The sequence below is a fragment of the Peromyscus eremicus genome, chromosome 4 (genome assembly GCF_949786415.1).
Source record: "Peromyscus eremicus chromosome 4, PerEre_H2_v1, whole genome shotgun sequence".
Taxonomy (NCBI): Eukaryota; Metazoa; Chordata; class Mammalia; order Rodentia; family Cricetidae; genus Peromyscus; species Peromyscus eremicus.
In genome coordinates, this window is record NC_081419.1 from 72347246 (window position 1) to 72362606 (window position 15361).

Sequence of the window (15361 nt, forward strand, 5' to 3'; positions counted from 1 at the left end):
TGTATATATAACAGAAATTTTCTTAAACCTTATAAATCTCAATATATATATAGGTTTTGTTCTGAATCTTTGTTCACTTTCCAATTTAATATATTGATCTTCTCATCTCTTATTAAGACATTGAAAATTGGGGGTCTTTTCTAGGTGTCTAGAACATTTGTAAAAGATGACACATAGAGAGAGCTGTCTTGCTTTGTCCACCACATGAACAAAGTGAAAAGATGCCAAAGAAGGATCAAATCCTTCCACTTAATATACTGCCACCTTGATATTGGACCTCTCAGCTTCCAGAAATGTAATGAATAATTGCAGTGTTACAACCATCAACTTGATAATAATTTTTATTGTAATTCTTCCAGCTCAAATTAAGATAACATCTATAAAATTCAGGGTTATTTTAAGACTTTAAACCTATAACAATTAGGTAGTTATCAAGGTCTATTCTCACCAGCTGTTTGTATTAATAAATATTTACAGTAATTATAATTAATATCTTGAAAGCAGTAAATTATTGTGTGACATTTATAGTGGTTAAGCAGTCCAATTTGTAGCCTAGAGATGTCAAGTCACAGACAACATAATACAAAGATAAATATTGAAAATAAGTACAAATTAAATTAGGAAGCAACTTGAAAGTAGAATGTATACTAGTAAGTTAAAAATGTTAAAAATAAGTCCAGGAATTGACCTGAGTTTAAGAAGTAAATTGCTAGACTCTGAACAGTTTGCCTACCTTCTCAGTTGAATTCCACTGGGCAATCTTAGAGGAATTTTGTCTCCCAAAGGAACTATGTTGAGTCTGTGCTAGCAAAATATATCTTCACCTGCATTGTCTTACTTGATCTCAACACAATCTTGTGAATTATGCATTACCCTCAAGTGCAAACATAAAATTCTCAGAGATTAATGACCCTCCAAGGTGACACTCTTCTCAAATGGTAGAGCAGATATGGAAACTTAGGATTTGTAACACTGTAACTCACCTCATCATCGCATGTCTCATTGTAGTGAGCTCCTCACTGCACATTTGCCGTTTGATACTGTAGATATAACCATAATCCACAAGACTCCTACCATATTTGGCAGGATAAGACATTATCTTATTATAACATAGTCTATGTATTTAACTGCTCAACATAAAACATAAAAAGGAAACAGAAGCCACAAAGTCAACTTAATAATGGAAATGACTGAATGACTCAACAAGCTATAGAACAGTAAGGCATTTGTATTAGCTGGTATCTAACTGTGGTTAACATTGCTGTGATGAAACACTATGATCAAAAGCAACTTGGAGTGAAGTTATTTGGCTTATACATCTTAAATTATGGTCTTCTGAGGGAAGCCAATGCAGGAACTCATTCTGGACAGGGACTTTGAGGCAGGAGCTGATACAAAGGTAATAGAGAAGTGCTGCATAATGGCTTGCTTCTCGTGGTTTGTTCAGTCTGCTTTCTTATAGAATATAGGACCACCAGATCATGGATATCCCCACTCCCAGTGGTCTGGGCCTTCTCTTTTAGTTGCTAAATAAGAAAATGCCCTACAGGCTTGCTTGTAGAGGCATGTTCTCAATTGGTATTCCTTCCTTTTTGTGTGTGTGTCAATTGCTTGTGTCAAGTTGACATAAAACTACCCAGCACAGCTGGTCATTAGCAAAATATGTACTTTCTACTTAATCAGTTTTTTTTTCTTAGCTGTTTAAAAGAATAAAAAAGCTTAGTTTGGGGGCATCTAATACAATAACAATCAGCATTCCTTTGAATAAGCACATTACGCCATAAGGAATATTGCAGTAAAACAGCAATGATGATCATGATGACAAGAAAATAGTCAAACAAACAAAATATGCATTCATTATGATCTTTAGATTTTTTATCTACGTACATATCTATCTTTACAAATCAATGTAAAGGATTTTTCTTTAGGCTGCCAGGTCACAAAAAAATGACACTGAGGCATATTATTAACTATGAAAGCTTGGTCTATACCTTATACTTGTCCCACTAGCTCTTACACTTTAAATTAACCTATTTGTATTAATCTTTATTTTGCTTCATGGCTTTTTACCTCTTCCATTTTGCACCTCTTGTTTCCTCTCCATGTCCTCTGGCATCTTTCTCGTACCTAGATTCATCTCCTCTTCTTCTGTCTCTCTCCCCAGATGTTCCACCTAACCTCTTCCTGTCTAGACTATTAGCCATTCAGCTGTTTATTAAATCAATCAGAAGGCACTTTAGCAAAGACACATCTTCACAGTGTACAAAAATATTTTTACGCAATAAATCAGCTTCCAGTACTCCTCTGGTTGGATACCTATGAAATATATTTCTGTAGCTTGTGCAGGCAGAGATCAGATTCCCCATGAGATCAAGTCATTTACAAAATTCTGGATTGGTTACAGAGGTGACTGAAATACTATGCCCATAACTCTTTTGTTTCATGGTATGTCTATAATACCAAGCCTCTTTTCTCACTTTGCTATTTTTCAACCTTCTATCTAATGAAATGGGAGCATCTGAGATTTGTTTGACATCTTCACCATTCAGTCCCAGGTGTCAACTTGTTACCAAATTTACCACTTATTCACTAACTCTCTGCATAAGTGATATGCTGACAGCAACAGGAACAAAGGACAAAGGGGGTTTTCATTCTAGGAAAAGAAGAAGCAGTTAAGGATCCTGCCACAGCTTTTCTGCCTTCTGATTCCTCTCCAAAAACACAACTTCACAGCTTAGTGTAGACTTCACTGGAACAAGAGTGAAACAGTACCATACAAACACAATAGTCAGACCTCCTTGTGGAACTTCTCTGGCAAAGCATTCTTCTCTACCAAGCTATCCTTCTGCTATATCCTTCATTGCCAAGGCAACTTCAGTTCCTGCTCCAGTTGCTCAAATGTACCCACAGGCTGCTCCTTTAGAAAAGTCTTCTAGTTAAGTATCTAGATGCCTGGTATTTTTTTTTTCAATACTCATTTTACAATGCCATATTTCAAAGTGATTTTTCTAACCTGAAATCCAGAAAAAACATACATGTAAAAATAAGAAGAAGTCTAAAATTTTGTCTTATCTAAAGGGTAGAGTGTTTGAAAGGCTCCTGGGGCTTGCAAGGCAACAGCAGAGTCCAAGCAAAACCACCCTTGTTAGGGAACTGCATCAATCTCTTAGTGTTCCTGTAGAAGAGCACCAAACAGGAGGTGGCTTAAAATAGGCAAATTTGTGTCAAAGTGCTAGAGTGGGGTGGGTGGGTGAGGAAGGCCAGGCTGCTTTACAAATATGAAGTAAGTTCCTCGTCTGAATATTCGAGAAACTGTCCATTTTTTTTTTTCACATTTTGGCAGCCCTTGCCTTGAGTCGCATGGCCATTCTCCCTTCACATGGACTTCCTTCCTTGTCGTGATGCCTCTGGGTAACCGCTACATGTGGATCAATGCCAAGCCCTATCCTATGATGTTGCTTATATCTGATTTCTGGTTTTTTTTTTTTTTAATCCTCCCTTCAAAAATTGTGTTATTCTGAGATCCTAGGAATGAAGACACAAACACACATCCTTTGGGAGACATATTCACTCAATATTAGAGTTGAGCTAGAAAGAAGGTACCATCTTAGAAAGGGCATCAGATGTTCACCTCTGGTCTATGATACTAACTTTATGTTATGTTAGCCTTATGGTAGGTTTCCAGTTTCTGGAAACCCAAGTGTTTTATGTGAAAGATCATGTATTGGCTTAGTTTTATAATAGGGGAACTAAGCACAATTCGTTGTCCACCTGAGCCATCCATCTATACGTGATTATTGTCTCTTATCATCTAAGTCTGTCTACTTACTTATAAGATTTAAGCCATCAGTGTGCATTTTGTTTCACCTGTGAGTGCAGGGCTCCTAATTTTGTTTTCCTAAGACAAAACATTGCCGTTTTAGCAACCAAATAGCCTCTCAGCACTCACTATATTGTTTTACTTCTTAGAGAAATCTTTCCTTAATTTCCTTTATTTTTCTAGAATTTTATTATTTAGTATTTATCAGTATTTTTAAATTGCATATGCTTTCCAAATACACTTATTATTACATGTATTAGAAACATATATGTGTATATTGAAAGCAAACTAGCCTTTGCTTGTATCAAAAAAAATGCTTTATGTATTCCTCTTCCTGACATTTTGGTATATCATCTCTCTGTCACTTATATATTCATGTAATGAAACTTAAAAATTGTTCTTTTGGTTCAAATTTCCTGTTTAAAACATAATATAACAGAAAAGGTTTTCATGGTTCATATTATTTTTAAGAATGCTAACTATATACAGAATGTACTGGAGTCCTAGGAAAAAGGCCTGGTAATGATGAAGGAAGCCATAAAAGAGTTTTTGACCATAGGTAGCTGTAATCTCATAGCTACGACTAAGTTAATTTCACACATAAAAAGAAACAATAGTGAAACTATGTTCTACATTTTGTTTTTATGAAAATATTCTACTTGGAAAACTTTCTTTTTTTTTTTTTAACCTCATCTCCATTATACTTGTTCAAAATGCCTTGGCATTGCGTGTTACTGATGGATGTCTAGTTATCTGCAATAATTATTTTTGTGCAGGTATGTATTCAACTACAGGGTATATTCCTAGAAGTGAGATTCCTCTATTCAAGCTTGTGTGCATTTAAATTTTTGCTGCATTTTGCCAAGTACTCTCAACAACAATATATAAAAATGTCTGTTTCCTCACACTCCTGCCAAATTTTAAAATCTTTGGCAAACTTGATAAGCTTTTCCAAAACAGATGTATTTTTTGTTATTTAATTTGCATTTTGCAGAATAATTAGGTTGAGCATCTACCCATATGGTTTTCAAGCTATATCAATCTTTCTCTTTTTTTGTGAATCAAACTGCTTACTTCTCTTCTCATATTTCCACTGGGCTGTTGTCCTGTCTGTAACATTTTCCCCATGTTTTAGAAACAATGGAAGAACTTTCCACATCCTATGAGCAGTGAGATTTTTTAGAGCATTGTTTTTTGTGCCACACAATCTTTTAAATCCAGATTTTTTTTAACGGAAATTTGTGACTTTTGCACATACAGTTGCACTCACAATGACAGCACTGGCAGTGACAGTATGGAGGCAGTCAGAGTGATGCAGGTCCCTTCCCATCCTGCTGCAGTTCCGCTCAGTCACACAGGGAGAGGAGTCAAATTGCAGCATTCTACAGTTGCCTTCTTTTAGGAGGGAAATCACAGTATACACCTTACCTTCAAGAATTCATTTAAGAGTAAATTTACCTGTTCATAAAATATCTCTCTTTGGGATTATCAAAACATAAGCTTGTGAATACTAAGTAGACTAACAACAACAACAACAAATTCTAAAATTTTCATTGTTATTTAATAATGAAGTCTTATTTTAGTTTTTGTTTTGTTTTTTTTTGTTTTGTTTTTTTTTTTTTTTTTTTTTTCGAGACAAGGTTTCTCTGTGTAGCTTTGCGCCTTTCCTGGATCTCACTTTGTAGACCAGGCTGGCCTCAAACTCACAGAGATCCGCCTGGCTCTGTCTCCCAAGTGCTGGGATTAAAGGCACCGCCCGGCCTGAAGTATTATTTTAATCCTTCTATTTTGCTACTTCTCCTTTATTGCCCCCTACTTTTCAACCTCCTCCTTATTCCCTATTACGTGTGACCAGAGTTTTTCTTACCATTCCTCTTGTGGAGTACACACTAGTTTGGTTCTGTATGCAGGATCATAGAGAAAACACAGGCTTGGTGATCCCTGAACTGCTGAAGTTGTACACCTTGAGGGTGTACATATGTCTTGAAAAACTCGTTCAGTGAATCAGCTATTACTGGGAAGTCACCTATTATAGGTATTCAAAGAAGATTGAAGTACTCACAGTCCTGTGAAGTAAACAGATTATGAAGTAGTAAGAGCACCTTTCAAACAGTCTGGTAGCTGAAAGACAGCTCAGGTCCTTTTACTAACTGGTTTTGTTGTAGAGATTTATAGCTTCTTTATTCTTGTAAAAAAATAAACTTATCTTTTCTTTATTTTAAAAAATTCACAGAACTAGAAGAATATGTAGCTTGAATCTGTTGAAAGAAATGAGTTCACAATAAAGGTTGTGAATAACAGCCTTGGTTACAGCCTTTCCAACCATGTGAGGAGATAAGGGAACAACAGCAAATTTTGTGGAATCTCTGAAGTACCTTTGTAGAACACATTGATTATACATTTTACCTGAATGGTCTTTTCTTTGTTTGAGGATCAATAAATGGCATGACTATTTTGCTATAAACAGCAGGAGAAAGGGCAAGGCAGAAGGAAGGAAGAAAGAAGGAAGAGAGAAAATAGGTAGAGAAACTGATTCACGTTCTAGCTTTTCTCCTATAGCTTAATAGGCCAAGGAACACTATTTCTCCTTTATCTTACACCAGATGATGGATCTGTTATGCTCATATGTAACTCTAAATCTAAACATCATAACACGGAAGGGAGAAGGCAAAATAATTTCTATAATTCAACTTGGATGTTTTTTTTATTATTAGACTGATTACTCAACACTAAAGTAAGCAGAAAATTAGAAAAATTTTACCAAATAATATTAAAACCTAAGATATTAAGACCAGGCACTTTTTTTGTTTTGTTTTCTAAGTGCATTTTAGCATCCATTATCCTAGAGGATGGCGTGCTTAAATGGTACATGGTTTGACAAAGTTGATAGTTCCTAGAATTGAGATTCAAACTCATATGGTTCATTCCCTACAACCACATCTTCCTAACAAAAATTTTAAGTAAATATATAGATATACACGTATTTTTTTTTATTTGAGCTGATTATTCTAGTCTGTTGTCTATTAAAAATATTTATATTGTTTTAGGCCATTTTAGCAAACTATTATCTTTAATTGGAATTTTAATCTTGTTATATGATTCTTTGTTATTACAATATGAATAGATAGAGGATAAAGGACAGGCTGCCAAAAATGTTCAGGTAATTCTTACCTACTTAAGAAACAAACAAACAAACAAAAGACAATGCAACTGGCAATGGTGGTACACATCTTTAATCCCAATACTACAGGGGTAGAGGTAGGCAGGTCTTTATGTCTTCTAGGTGAACATGGTTCACATAGCAATTACCAGGATAGCCAAGGATAAATATTGTGATCCTATTGAACACACCAAAAGATATTTGCTATGGATGCCTTCAGGAATATGCTGGATAGGCTGTGTGGGAGCTGGAAGAACACACACGGTTAGCCAAGAAATGCTCCTACATCTTTTATTTGCTGTTGGTTTTTATATCTCCAAGACTGGGAGTAAATCTTGAGGATACTGAAGGAAAGACATTTCTAAATTTAAAATCTCCTTGATCTGTGTGTATCTCGGTCTAATGTGTCACTCTGCCACAGAGCTATTGACTATAGAAGTGAACAATGCACTTTCTATAGCTCTTTATAACCACAGACGTTCCCGCACAACCTCTTAGTCGCTGCCCACCCATTTCGTCTTCTTCCTGTCCTCCTGACATATGACCTCATTTTAGAAATCTCATCAGCACACTTCTGTGTTTAATAAGTTTTGAAACATCATCATTCAAGTTGCCGCTTTTCCAGTGCCTTGGAGTAGATGTTCCTGTTGGCACATTCAAATTAGGAAACACACAAAATACCCCAAGAAAAAGTGACCCTCAGAGCCAGGCATACCTACTTGGTTTTCAGAAAAAGAAAGCACATTTTTATTGTGAAGGGCACTGCAAACTTTTCACAATGGATAACTTTGCAAGGGATTCCAGGAGGCATACCAGATGTCATCATGATGCCCCTTAGCTCTCTCGAAACTATTCAGAAACCTTGAAATGAATCAACCATTTCCTGTTGTTCTTTGTCTCTCTTTTTTTTTTTATGAGTTTAATGGAGCATATCAGAAGCATTGAATAGGAACAAAAAAATGTCTTTATCTTGCCAGTCCCTCAGCTCCTTTAGTTGACATAATCTCAAATGGATCTCAAATAACCTTTTTGTTGCCCCTATATTTGATTCCCCAAGGTGTCTGTGAATGTAGCATTTTTAAATGAGACAGATCTGGGATATCTTTTGTCTTTCTCTTAATAGAATTACTCTCTTGTTATCATTTACCAGGCTACTTGAAATATAATCATACCTCACACAAGCTTCTCTTATATTTTCTCATCTTCCTCTAATGAAAAATTTGCCTTAATTTTTGCCTAGACTTATTATGTGCTTTCATCATATTAAATTGTGATCACTACACTTGAAATAAAAATGTTTGAAAAAAATTATTTGAGAAAATATGCCATGAAACTGGAGAACACCCTTTTCAAACTGCTCTAACAGTATTTGTATTTATTTAACTAAATCACCATGTCAAAAGCTGGATCATTCCATTGACAAACTAATCATCTTTTGTATAGTATTTTATTTTATATTTGTCACTTCCAATATTTCAGCATCAAAATGATATATCTACAAACATTTACAAAAATCAAATTACTCTTAACTCCATAAGCATAATGTAATATATCAAATAATATTTTAATGTGCTTTTTAATGTTTTCTTATGCATAATTTAAAAGTAGTAATCATTTAAAGGCATATTGTTTTTCATCTTTATTCATATCTAGATTATTACTTCATATTATTATGTACTTACCATAAGCATTGAGAAGATTTCTTACTCCCGAGTGAAATAGTAAATGTTTATGAGATTTACTTTCTGCATAAATAACCATGTCTTCTTATCTATACCTTGAAATATAAAGTCACACTATTACTCCAAACTACTTAGTCTTCAGTCTGAATAAAATAAAATGTCATCCCTTGTAATTCTGGCCTTAATTTGCTGGTTTACAGTTTCTCTCACTGTCTACCGTGTAAGGCGAAGCTCTTGAGCAAGTTGGCAGCAGGAAAAGAGTCACGAGTCTGGGATACAGGATGCTGTCTAGTGACTGGCCAGACTCACAGCCTCATGTGTGGAACCTGGCTTCCCTTGAGAGTTGTTCTAATTTTAATATGTGCTGTTCAGCAAAGGCAGTGAGATCCAACAGCAAGATAGATGATGCACAATCTGAGAATAACACTTGAGGAGATCTTTGGCAGTCTTATCTTAAAACAGAGTCCTTGCATGAAAGAGATTAGTCTGTGCTATCGAGAGAGCCCGACAAAGCAGTCACGCCTACATGTTTGCCAAGGCATCACTTCTGTCCATATTCCTCATTGCACTGTGGAACTATGGCTGTCAAGGTCTTCTACCTGAATTGAAATTTTTTATTAGAAATCATCCCTGAATTCATTCATCAGCAATATTAACTCAAAAATGTACAAAGGAAAGCGGTTTGAAGAAAAATTAAAATGAATTCCTATTGTGCTTTGATAGATTTATAATATTACTTGCAAGTTGCCTTAGAATGGGAAAAACACAATAAAATGAAGAGAGGAGAGATCTAATACATTTATGCAGTTGCCCATTCTCCTTCTTAATATAAGCATATGCTTAATAAAATACAATTTATTTCAGCATAATAAATATCAATAGTCTCTTTCTAAATTCCCAATGTTCAAAAAATGTCAGAACATCATAAATGAGCTGGGAATATTGATCAGCACAAAGATGTGAGGTTGAGAAAGGTCAGAATAAGATTCAAATGGGGGATTGCCTAATACATGTTGATGGCAGAAAGGAGCCAAGCTAAGCTAAGCTAACTCATCTCATCGATAAAGTATTCTAGAAATCTAATTTCATTTGATTAATATCTTGGGGCAAGTAAGGGTTGCATTAAAATTCAGCAGATATTTGCATTGTGGGTGCATTTTGTAATTATGTAGAGTCTTTGTAGCTTGTCAGACAAAACATTAGACCAGATTTAAGGCGGGCCAGGAAGGATATGCTGCATTGGGTGATTTTAAATGCAGTTCTATGAGGCTCCGGAGAGTCTGAAACTGTATCATGCTCTTCTATTAAACTCACTGTCACCAACACAATAATTTGCATATCTAAATAGTATAAAATGTTTGTCTAGTGAAGAGAATAAAACAGAAACAAGACAGTGCACAGAAGGATTTTTGGCACCATTTGAATTGACATATGGCAATGGACTCCCTTCTCTCAGGCAAGAAATGACACATATGTCTGAGGACTCGCTTCACTGAAATGTAGAATCCCATATTCGGCAGTGGAGACTCCTAAGTTATAAAAGCAACATAGTGATTCAATTCTAATTAAAACATTTAAGACCTGTATGACCTTGGTTGGCACCTCAGAAGATCAATTTTAGTAATTTTAACTTATCTGTTATTTGACTATTTGAAACTACTTACTGGACATTGGCTTTGTACTCAGCATAACTCCAGTTGCTATAAATTAATCAATAGAGATCCCTGTCCCTCACAGAGTTTGTCTTCTGATACTTTTAGTGTTATTAAGCTGATTAAACGACTCTAAAAAGGCACTTAGATTCCCCACCATAACCTTTGTACTACATGCTCAGAAAAAAAAAAAAGACATTTTTTTCATATTTCTTCACTTGCTTTTGTTTGTTCTCAAAATTCACACATTGACATCATAAAGCAACCTAGCAGTTCTATGGCACACATTTACTTAATCTTTCTCTGTTATACATAGCAGTTTAAAACTACAAGCAATATTTACACTTTTTTTCCAAACCGAATAACCTCTAAATCTTGGTTACAAAGTTGTATGTGAACCCTCAATAGCCAGAGAGGTCAGAACTGATTCAAGCTGAAGTGAAAAGAAAAGAGTCGAAGATAAGGGCTGTGTCACCTGGAGGATGCAAGTCCAGCCTGAGGGGGCTTGCAGCCAATTGTCACCAAGGTAGAAACTGGGCCAAGTATTGTCATATGTCCTATGTGTCCAAAGAAATTAGAGAACCAAATTTGTTACATCAAATATTCACATTGTGAAGTAAAGGCAACTAATTAATGAACAAGCCTAAATACACAAATTAACAGGATACACACACACACACACACACACACACACACACACACACACACACATAATGAGAGAGAGGGAGAGAGAGACAGAGAGAGAGAGAGTTTAGATTTTGAATATGACCAGTAAAACCTGTCTATGTCTCACATGTGTGACCTCTCTGCTAAGAGATATTTTATTCCTTTATATTCCTACAAAATTAATTAAGATGATTATTAAAATTACAAGAATGTAGCAGATTGTTTCCAAGCTCTTCAGGCTGTTTTTGTTTTTGTTGTTGTTGTTTTCCATTTGATGTGGTCTATTTTTTAATAATCATGCCTAGAATTTTTTTTAAATCATATCAATGAACCTCACTCATTACCTTCAAATTAGAAGCTTTAGACATGAATCAAAGAGTTTGAATGCTTAAAATTCTCTCCCGGGGACTCTGAAGATAACTCAGATATAGGAACAACTGGTCTAAAAAGTTAGGGATTATTATAGTACACAAGATTCTTCCCAGACTTCTCTGTCATTGCTTCAAGGTTTTCAGCCTCACTTATGTCGAAGCTAACTGCTGTCCCATCATGAATTTGACACATTGTTATGTTTAATGTTCCTGTAGTGAGTCTTCTTTGTTGTTCTCTGTGTTCTCTGTGAACAAATCCCTTATTCATGGCCTCAGCCCCAGCTCTAAGGTTTCCCCTTCTCAGTGCCTTCCCTGTCACGCTGTGACCACTCAGGCTTTCTTTAGCTTGCAGTTTGGAAACAGGTTGAGTTACCTGCATTGGGGACACTTGACGTGACACATTTTCATTGCTCATTACTGTGCATGCTTTTGCACAATGTCCAGCATATGGCACATCTCAAGGAAATGTTTTATGAAAAAAACTGCAAGCCCTCATCTGAATACAGAGTAAGAAATTGAGCAAATTTGATGTGTTTTTCACTAAGTTCTCATTTTATCAACTCTTGGGGATAGTGTTCTGTAAAGGAGGAAGATCTGTTATGTTCTTACAGGACACTGTTTTAAATCATGTTTTGCGTGTTAATATTTAAACTAAGGCGGAAGCAGATCATTTATTTTACAAACAACTTTTCAAAATGCTGCCATCAATTTAAAGACACAATTTTGGAAATGCTGTCAACTGCAGCAAGCTCATTTTAGTGTTTCTCTTTGTTTTATTTTGATTTTGTTTTTAATGTGGATTTCTTCACACTCAAAAACTAATAAAGTCTATCAAAGAATGAGGGGCTAGACTAAGTGTCAAGGAGGGGAATCGGGAATCCTGTTCTGAAAGATTAATATCAGGAGACATTTATAGTCTGTAACAGTAGCCGGAGACTCAGACACCATTATTGATGTGTCATCAGGCTGAGAAGAGAAGGCTCCGCAGCAGGGGTGACAAGGACAAGTTCTGTGTGTTCATCGATCTGCAGTCTCCCATGGAAAACTCCACATATTTCTGAATGTCTTGAGTGGTTTTATTGATGCAGCTCCTGCCAGAAGAGAGGAGAATTGGACTCACCACATTTATTTTTCATGCAGTATTGGCAGTCTCACTTAAGAATTTAATACTTACATAGATGGTGTGGGAACAGAGGGCTGTTGAGTATCTTATCAAATCATTTGGGGTGGGTTTCAAGGGAAAATTACAAAACCCCAGAAACCCAACAGGGATGCTAGAAAAGCCACCAGTTGTGCATTTTGTTTGCCTGCTCCGTGGATGGCCCTGATCTTCTTTGTTACTGAAACTCTTTCCTGCTACAGGTGATGAATCGTGGCCTAGGGAACTAGTCAGTGGAACAAAACTGTCAAGTAAGCAGGCACTACCCAAAGCTGATAGAACTTTAATATATGTCTAGTTAGAGACTGGATATATTCACAGGGAAGTCAAACTAGGGCACACCAGTAGATCATGGATCACAGCCCTAAGGAGAACTATGAAAGGCTATAAAATTGGTTTTCCTGTCTCTAAAATAGGAAAATACTCACGTTATAGGTAGAAAAAATCCACCATGAGCTTTAGGACTGTAAGGCAGTCAGTTTTGATACTGATTTAAATGTGAGAAATATTTATTCATGGTATTTATGAATTAAAAATATTCATGATGTTAGGTTCACAATTTCTTTCTCATAAAAAGCATAATTCCAGGAGTCCTCATTCCCTATATCTAGTTTCTGACTTCTTTCTTCTATAGTGTACTTTATGATCAGTTAGTCAGCCAGCATCAAAGGTAATGCGGTAAAACTGATAGTTTAATACTAACCATGATTCTGAAAGCAAGGAAATCCTTACTTACAGTACTCAGGGGCTGAGAAGAGCCCAGGCTGGGTTAGAGTTAGTGGTAATACAGGACACTTTGGTGAAGGATGCTTGAAAGTAAGTGATGATAATGATATATTCTTAGCTTAAAACAAACAAACAAGCATATGCACACAGGTAACATTATATGGACTAAGTAGGCTATACTTAGGAATATATGTTTATGTATGTACACATATATGTAATATTATATGGAATGAACAGATTTTTTTGGAATATATACATTTATACATACAGATATATACATGTAATAATAATGCAAAAAGAGACCATGATTTTGAAGGAAACTGAGTATGTTTATAGGGGAAGGTTTGGAGGGAGGAAAGGAAGGGAGAAATGCTATAATTACATTATAATGTAAAAGATTTTAAAATATCAAAAAATAAATATGAGTACACAAAACATAGTAATAAATAACTAAATATGAACTGGATATGTTCACTGGATAAGGACAAGCACTGTTCTTGCAAAGTTCCTGAATTCACTTCCTAGTACTTCCATTGTAAAGCAAACAAAGCAGTTTTTAAAAGGCTGCCTTCGTTGACCGTTGTCCACTTCTAGATACAACCTATGAAATTAATTTTCATTCGTAAGTTTTCTAAAATATACAGTTTCCTTCTATTCCTTAATTAACTGAAGTGTAGTTCCTTTCTCTATAAAGCTCTGCAATAGTTCTGATAAGAACAATATGAGCTATAATAATGACCTTCCTGCTAGTAATACCCATTGGTGAAAAAGTAACATGAATGTTATGTGAGTAACAAAGCACTTTTGATTGGCTATAAGGGTCATTCACTGAGATGGAACCCATACCTGCTAATGTTAATGAGGCAAAGAACCTGAGACTAGATAAGTCATGGTCGCAGGGAAACTTATTAGTACTATTCTACTAAATCAATACGGCAATAAAATGAATCCTAATGACATATTGCTATACTCATACATCAGTGTAGCATGAATCTTAAAGGATCTTATTAATAAAAACAAACCTGGAGCCAGGTATTGGGTTGAATGCTGGAAGATCAGAGAAGCAGAACAAGCCACAGCTACCTCACCTCACCAGTTCCTCAGCTGATCCTGTTTCCTCAGGCTGGAAGCCTTTGAGTCCTCATCCAAATAGATCTCAGCTGAACTGTTGCTCAAAAGCCTAAAAGCTCAACCTGCCTAAAAAGCTTCTAATTTCTGGTCTTCACCCCTTATATACCTTTCTGCTTTCTGCCATCACTCCCTGGGATTAAAGGCTCACTTCCTGGGATTAAAGGCGTGAGTCACTATGCCTGGCTCTTTCCAGTGTGGCTTTAAACTCACAGAAATCCATGCCTCTAGAAGGCTAGGATTAAAGGTGTGAGTGCCACCATTTTCTAGCCTCTGTATCTAGTGGCTGTCCTGTTTTCTGACCCCAGATAAGTTTATCAGGGTGCACAATATTTTGGGGAACACAATACCACCACACATCAGTCCACCACACAGACCTCAGAAGAAAACCTTCTTGAAATAGATGGTGATTAACAGAGACCTACAACTTGACAATGTGCAGAAAGTGGGAGACTTCGGAGTGCTCATCCCTAAACTGAATTCTTTATCTTTTCTCTCAAGGCTCAGGGATCTATGTTGAAGGAGGTCCATAAATATTGAAAGAGACAGAGATAGTAGACAATTTTAAGGAAACTACGTTTTCCAGACATCACAGAGCAGGTGTACTTAGGAAGTGTGGAGACTGTGACAACATGCACAAGACCTGTATAATCTCATGCCAGACAAAAATCCCAGCACGAAGAGCAGAAAGCAGGCACAAAGTGCTACCACTAGCCATGAAACTATTCCCTAAAAATATAGTTTCTGTGAGATGAAAAATCTGTTTTCTTCAATTAATGACAATTGGTATATCAACCATACTCCAAGGCAGTCCTCATGCTCAGGGTAGACAACCAACATGAATTAGACTCCATATTTTGTAATGACTATATTCTTTTTGAAGTTGAGTAGGTTAGGAAGGAGGAGAATCTGGGAAGAGATGTGGAATGGAAAAGGATATTATAAAAATATATTGTATGAAAAAAATCTTAAATTTTAAATATATTAAAACCAGAAA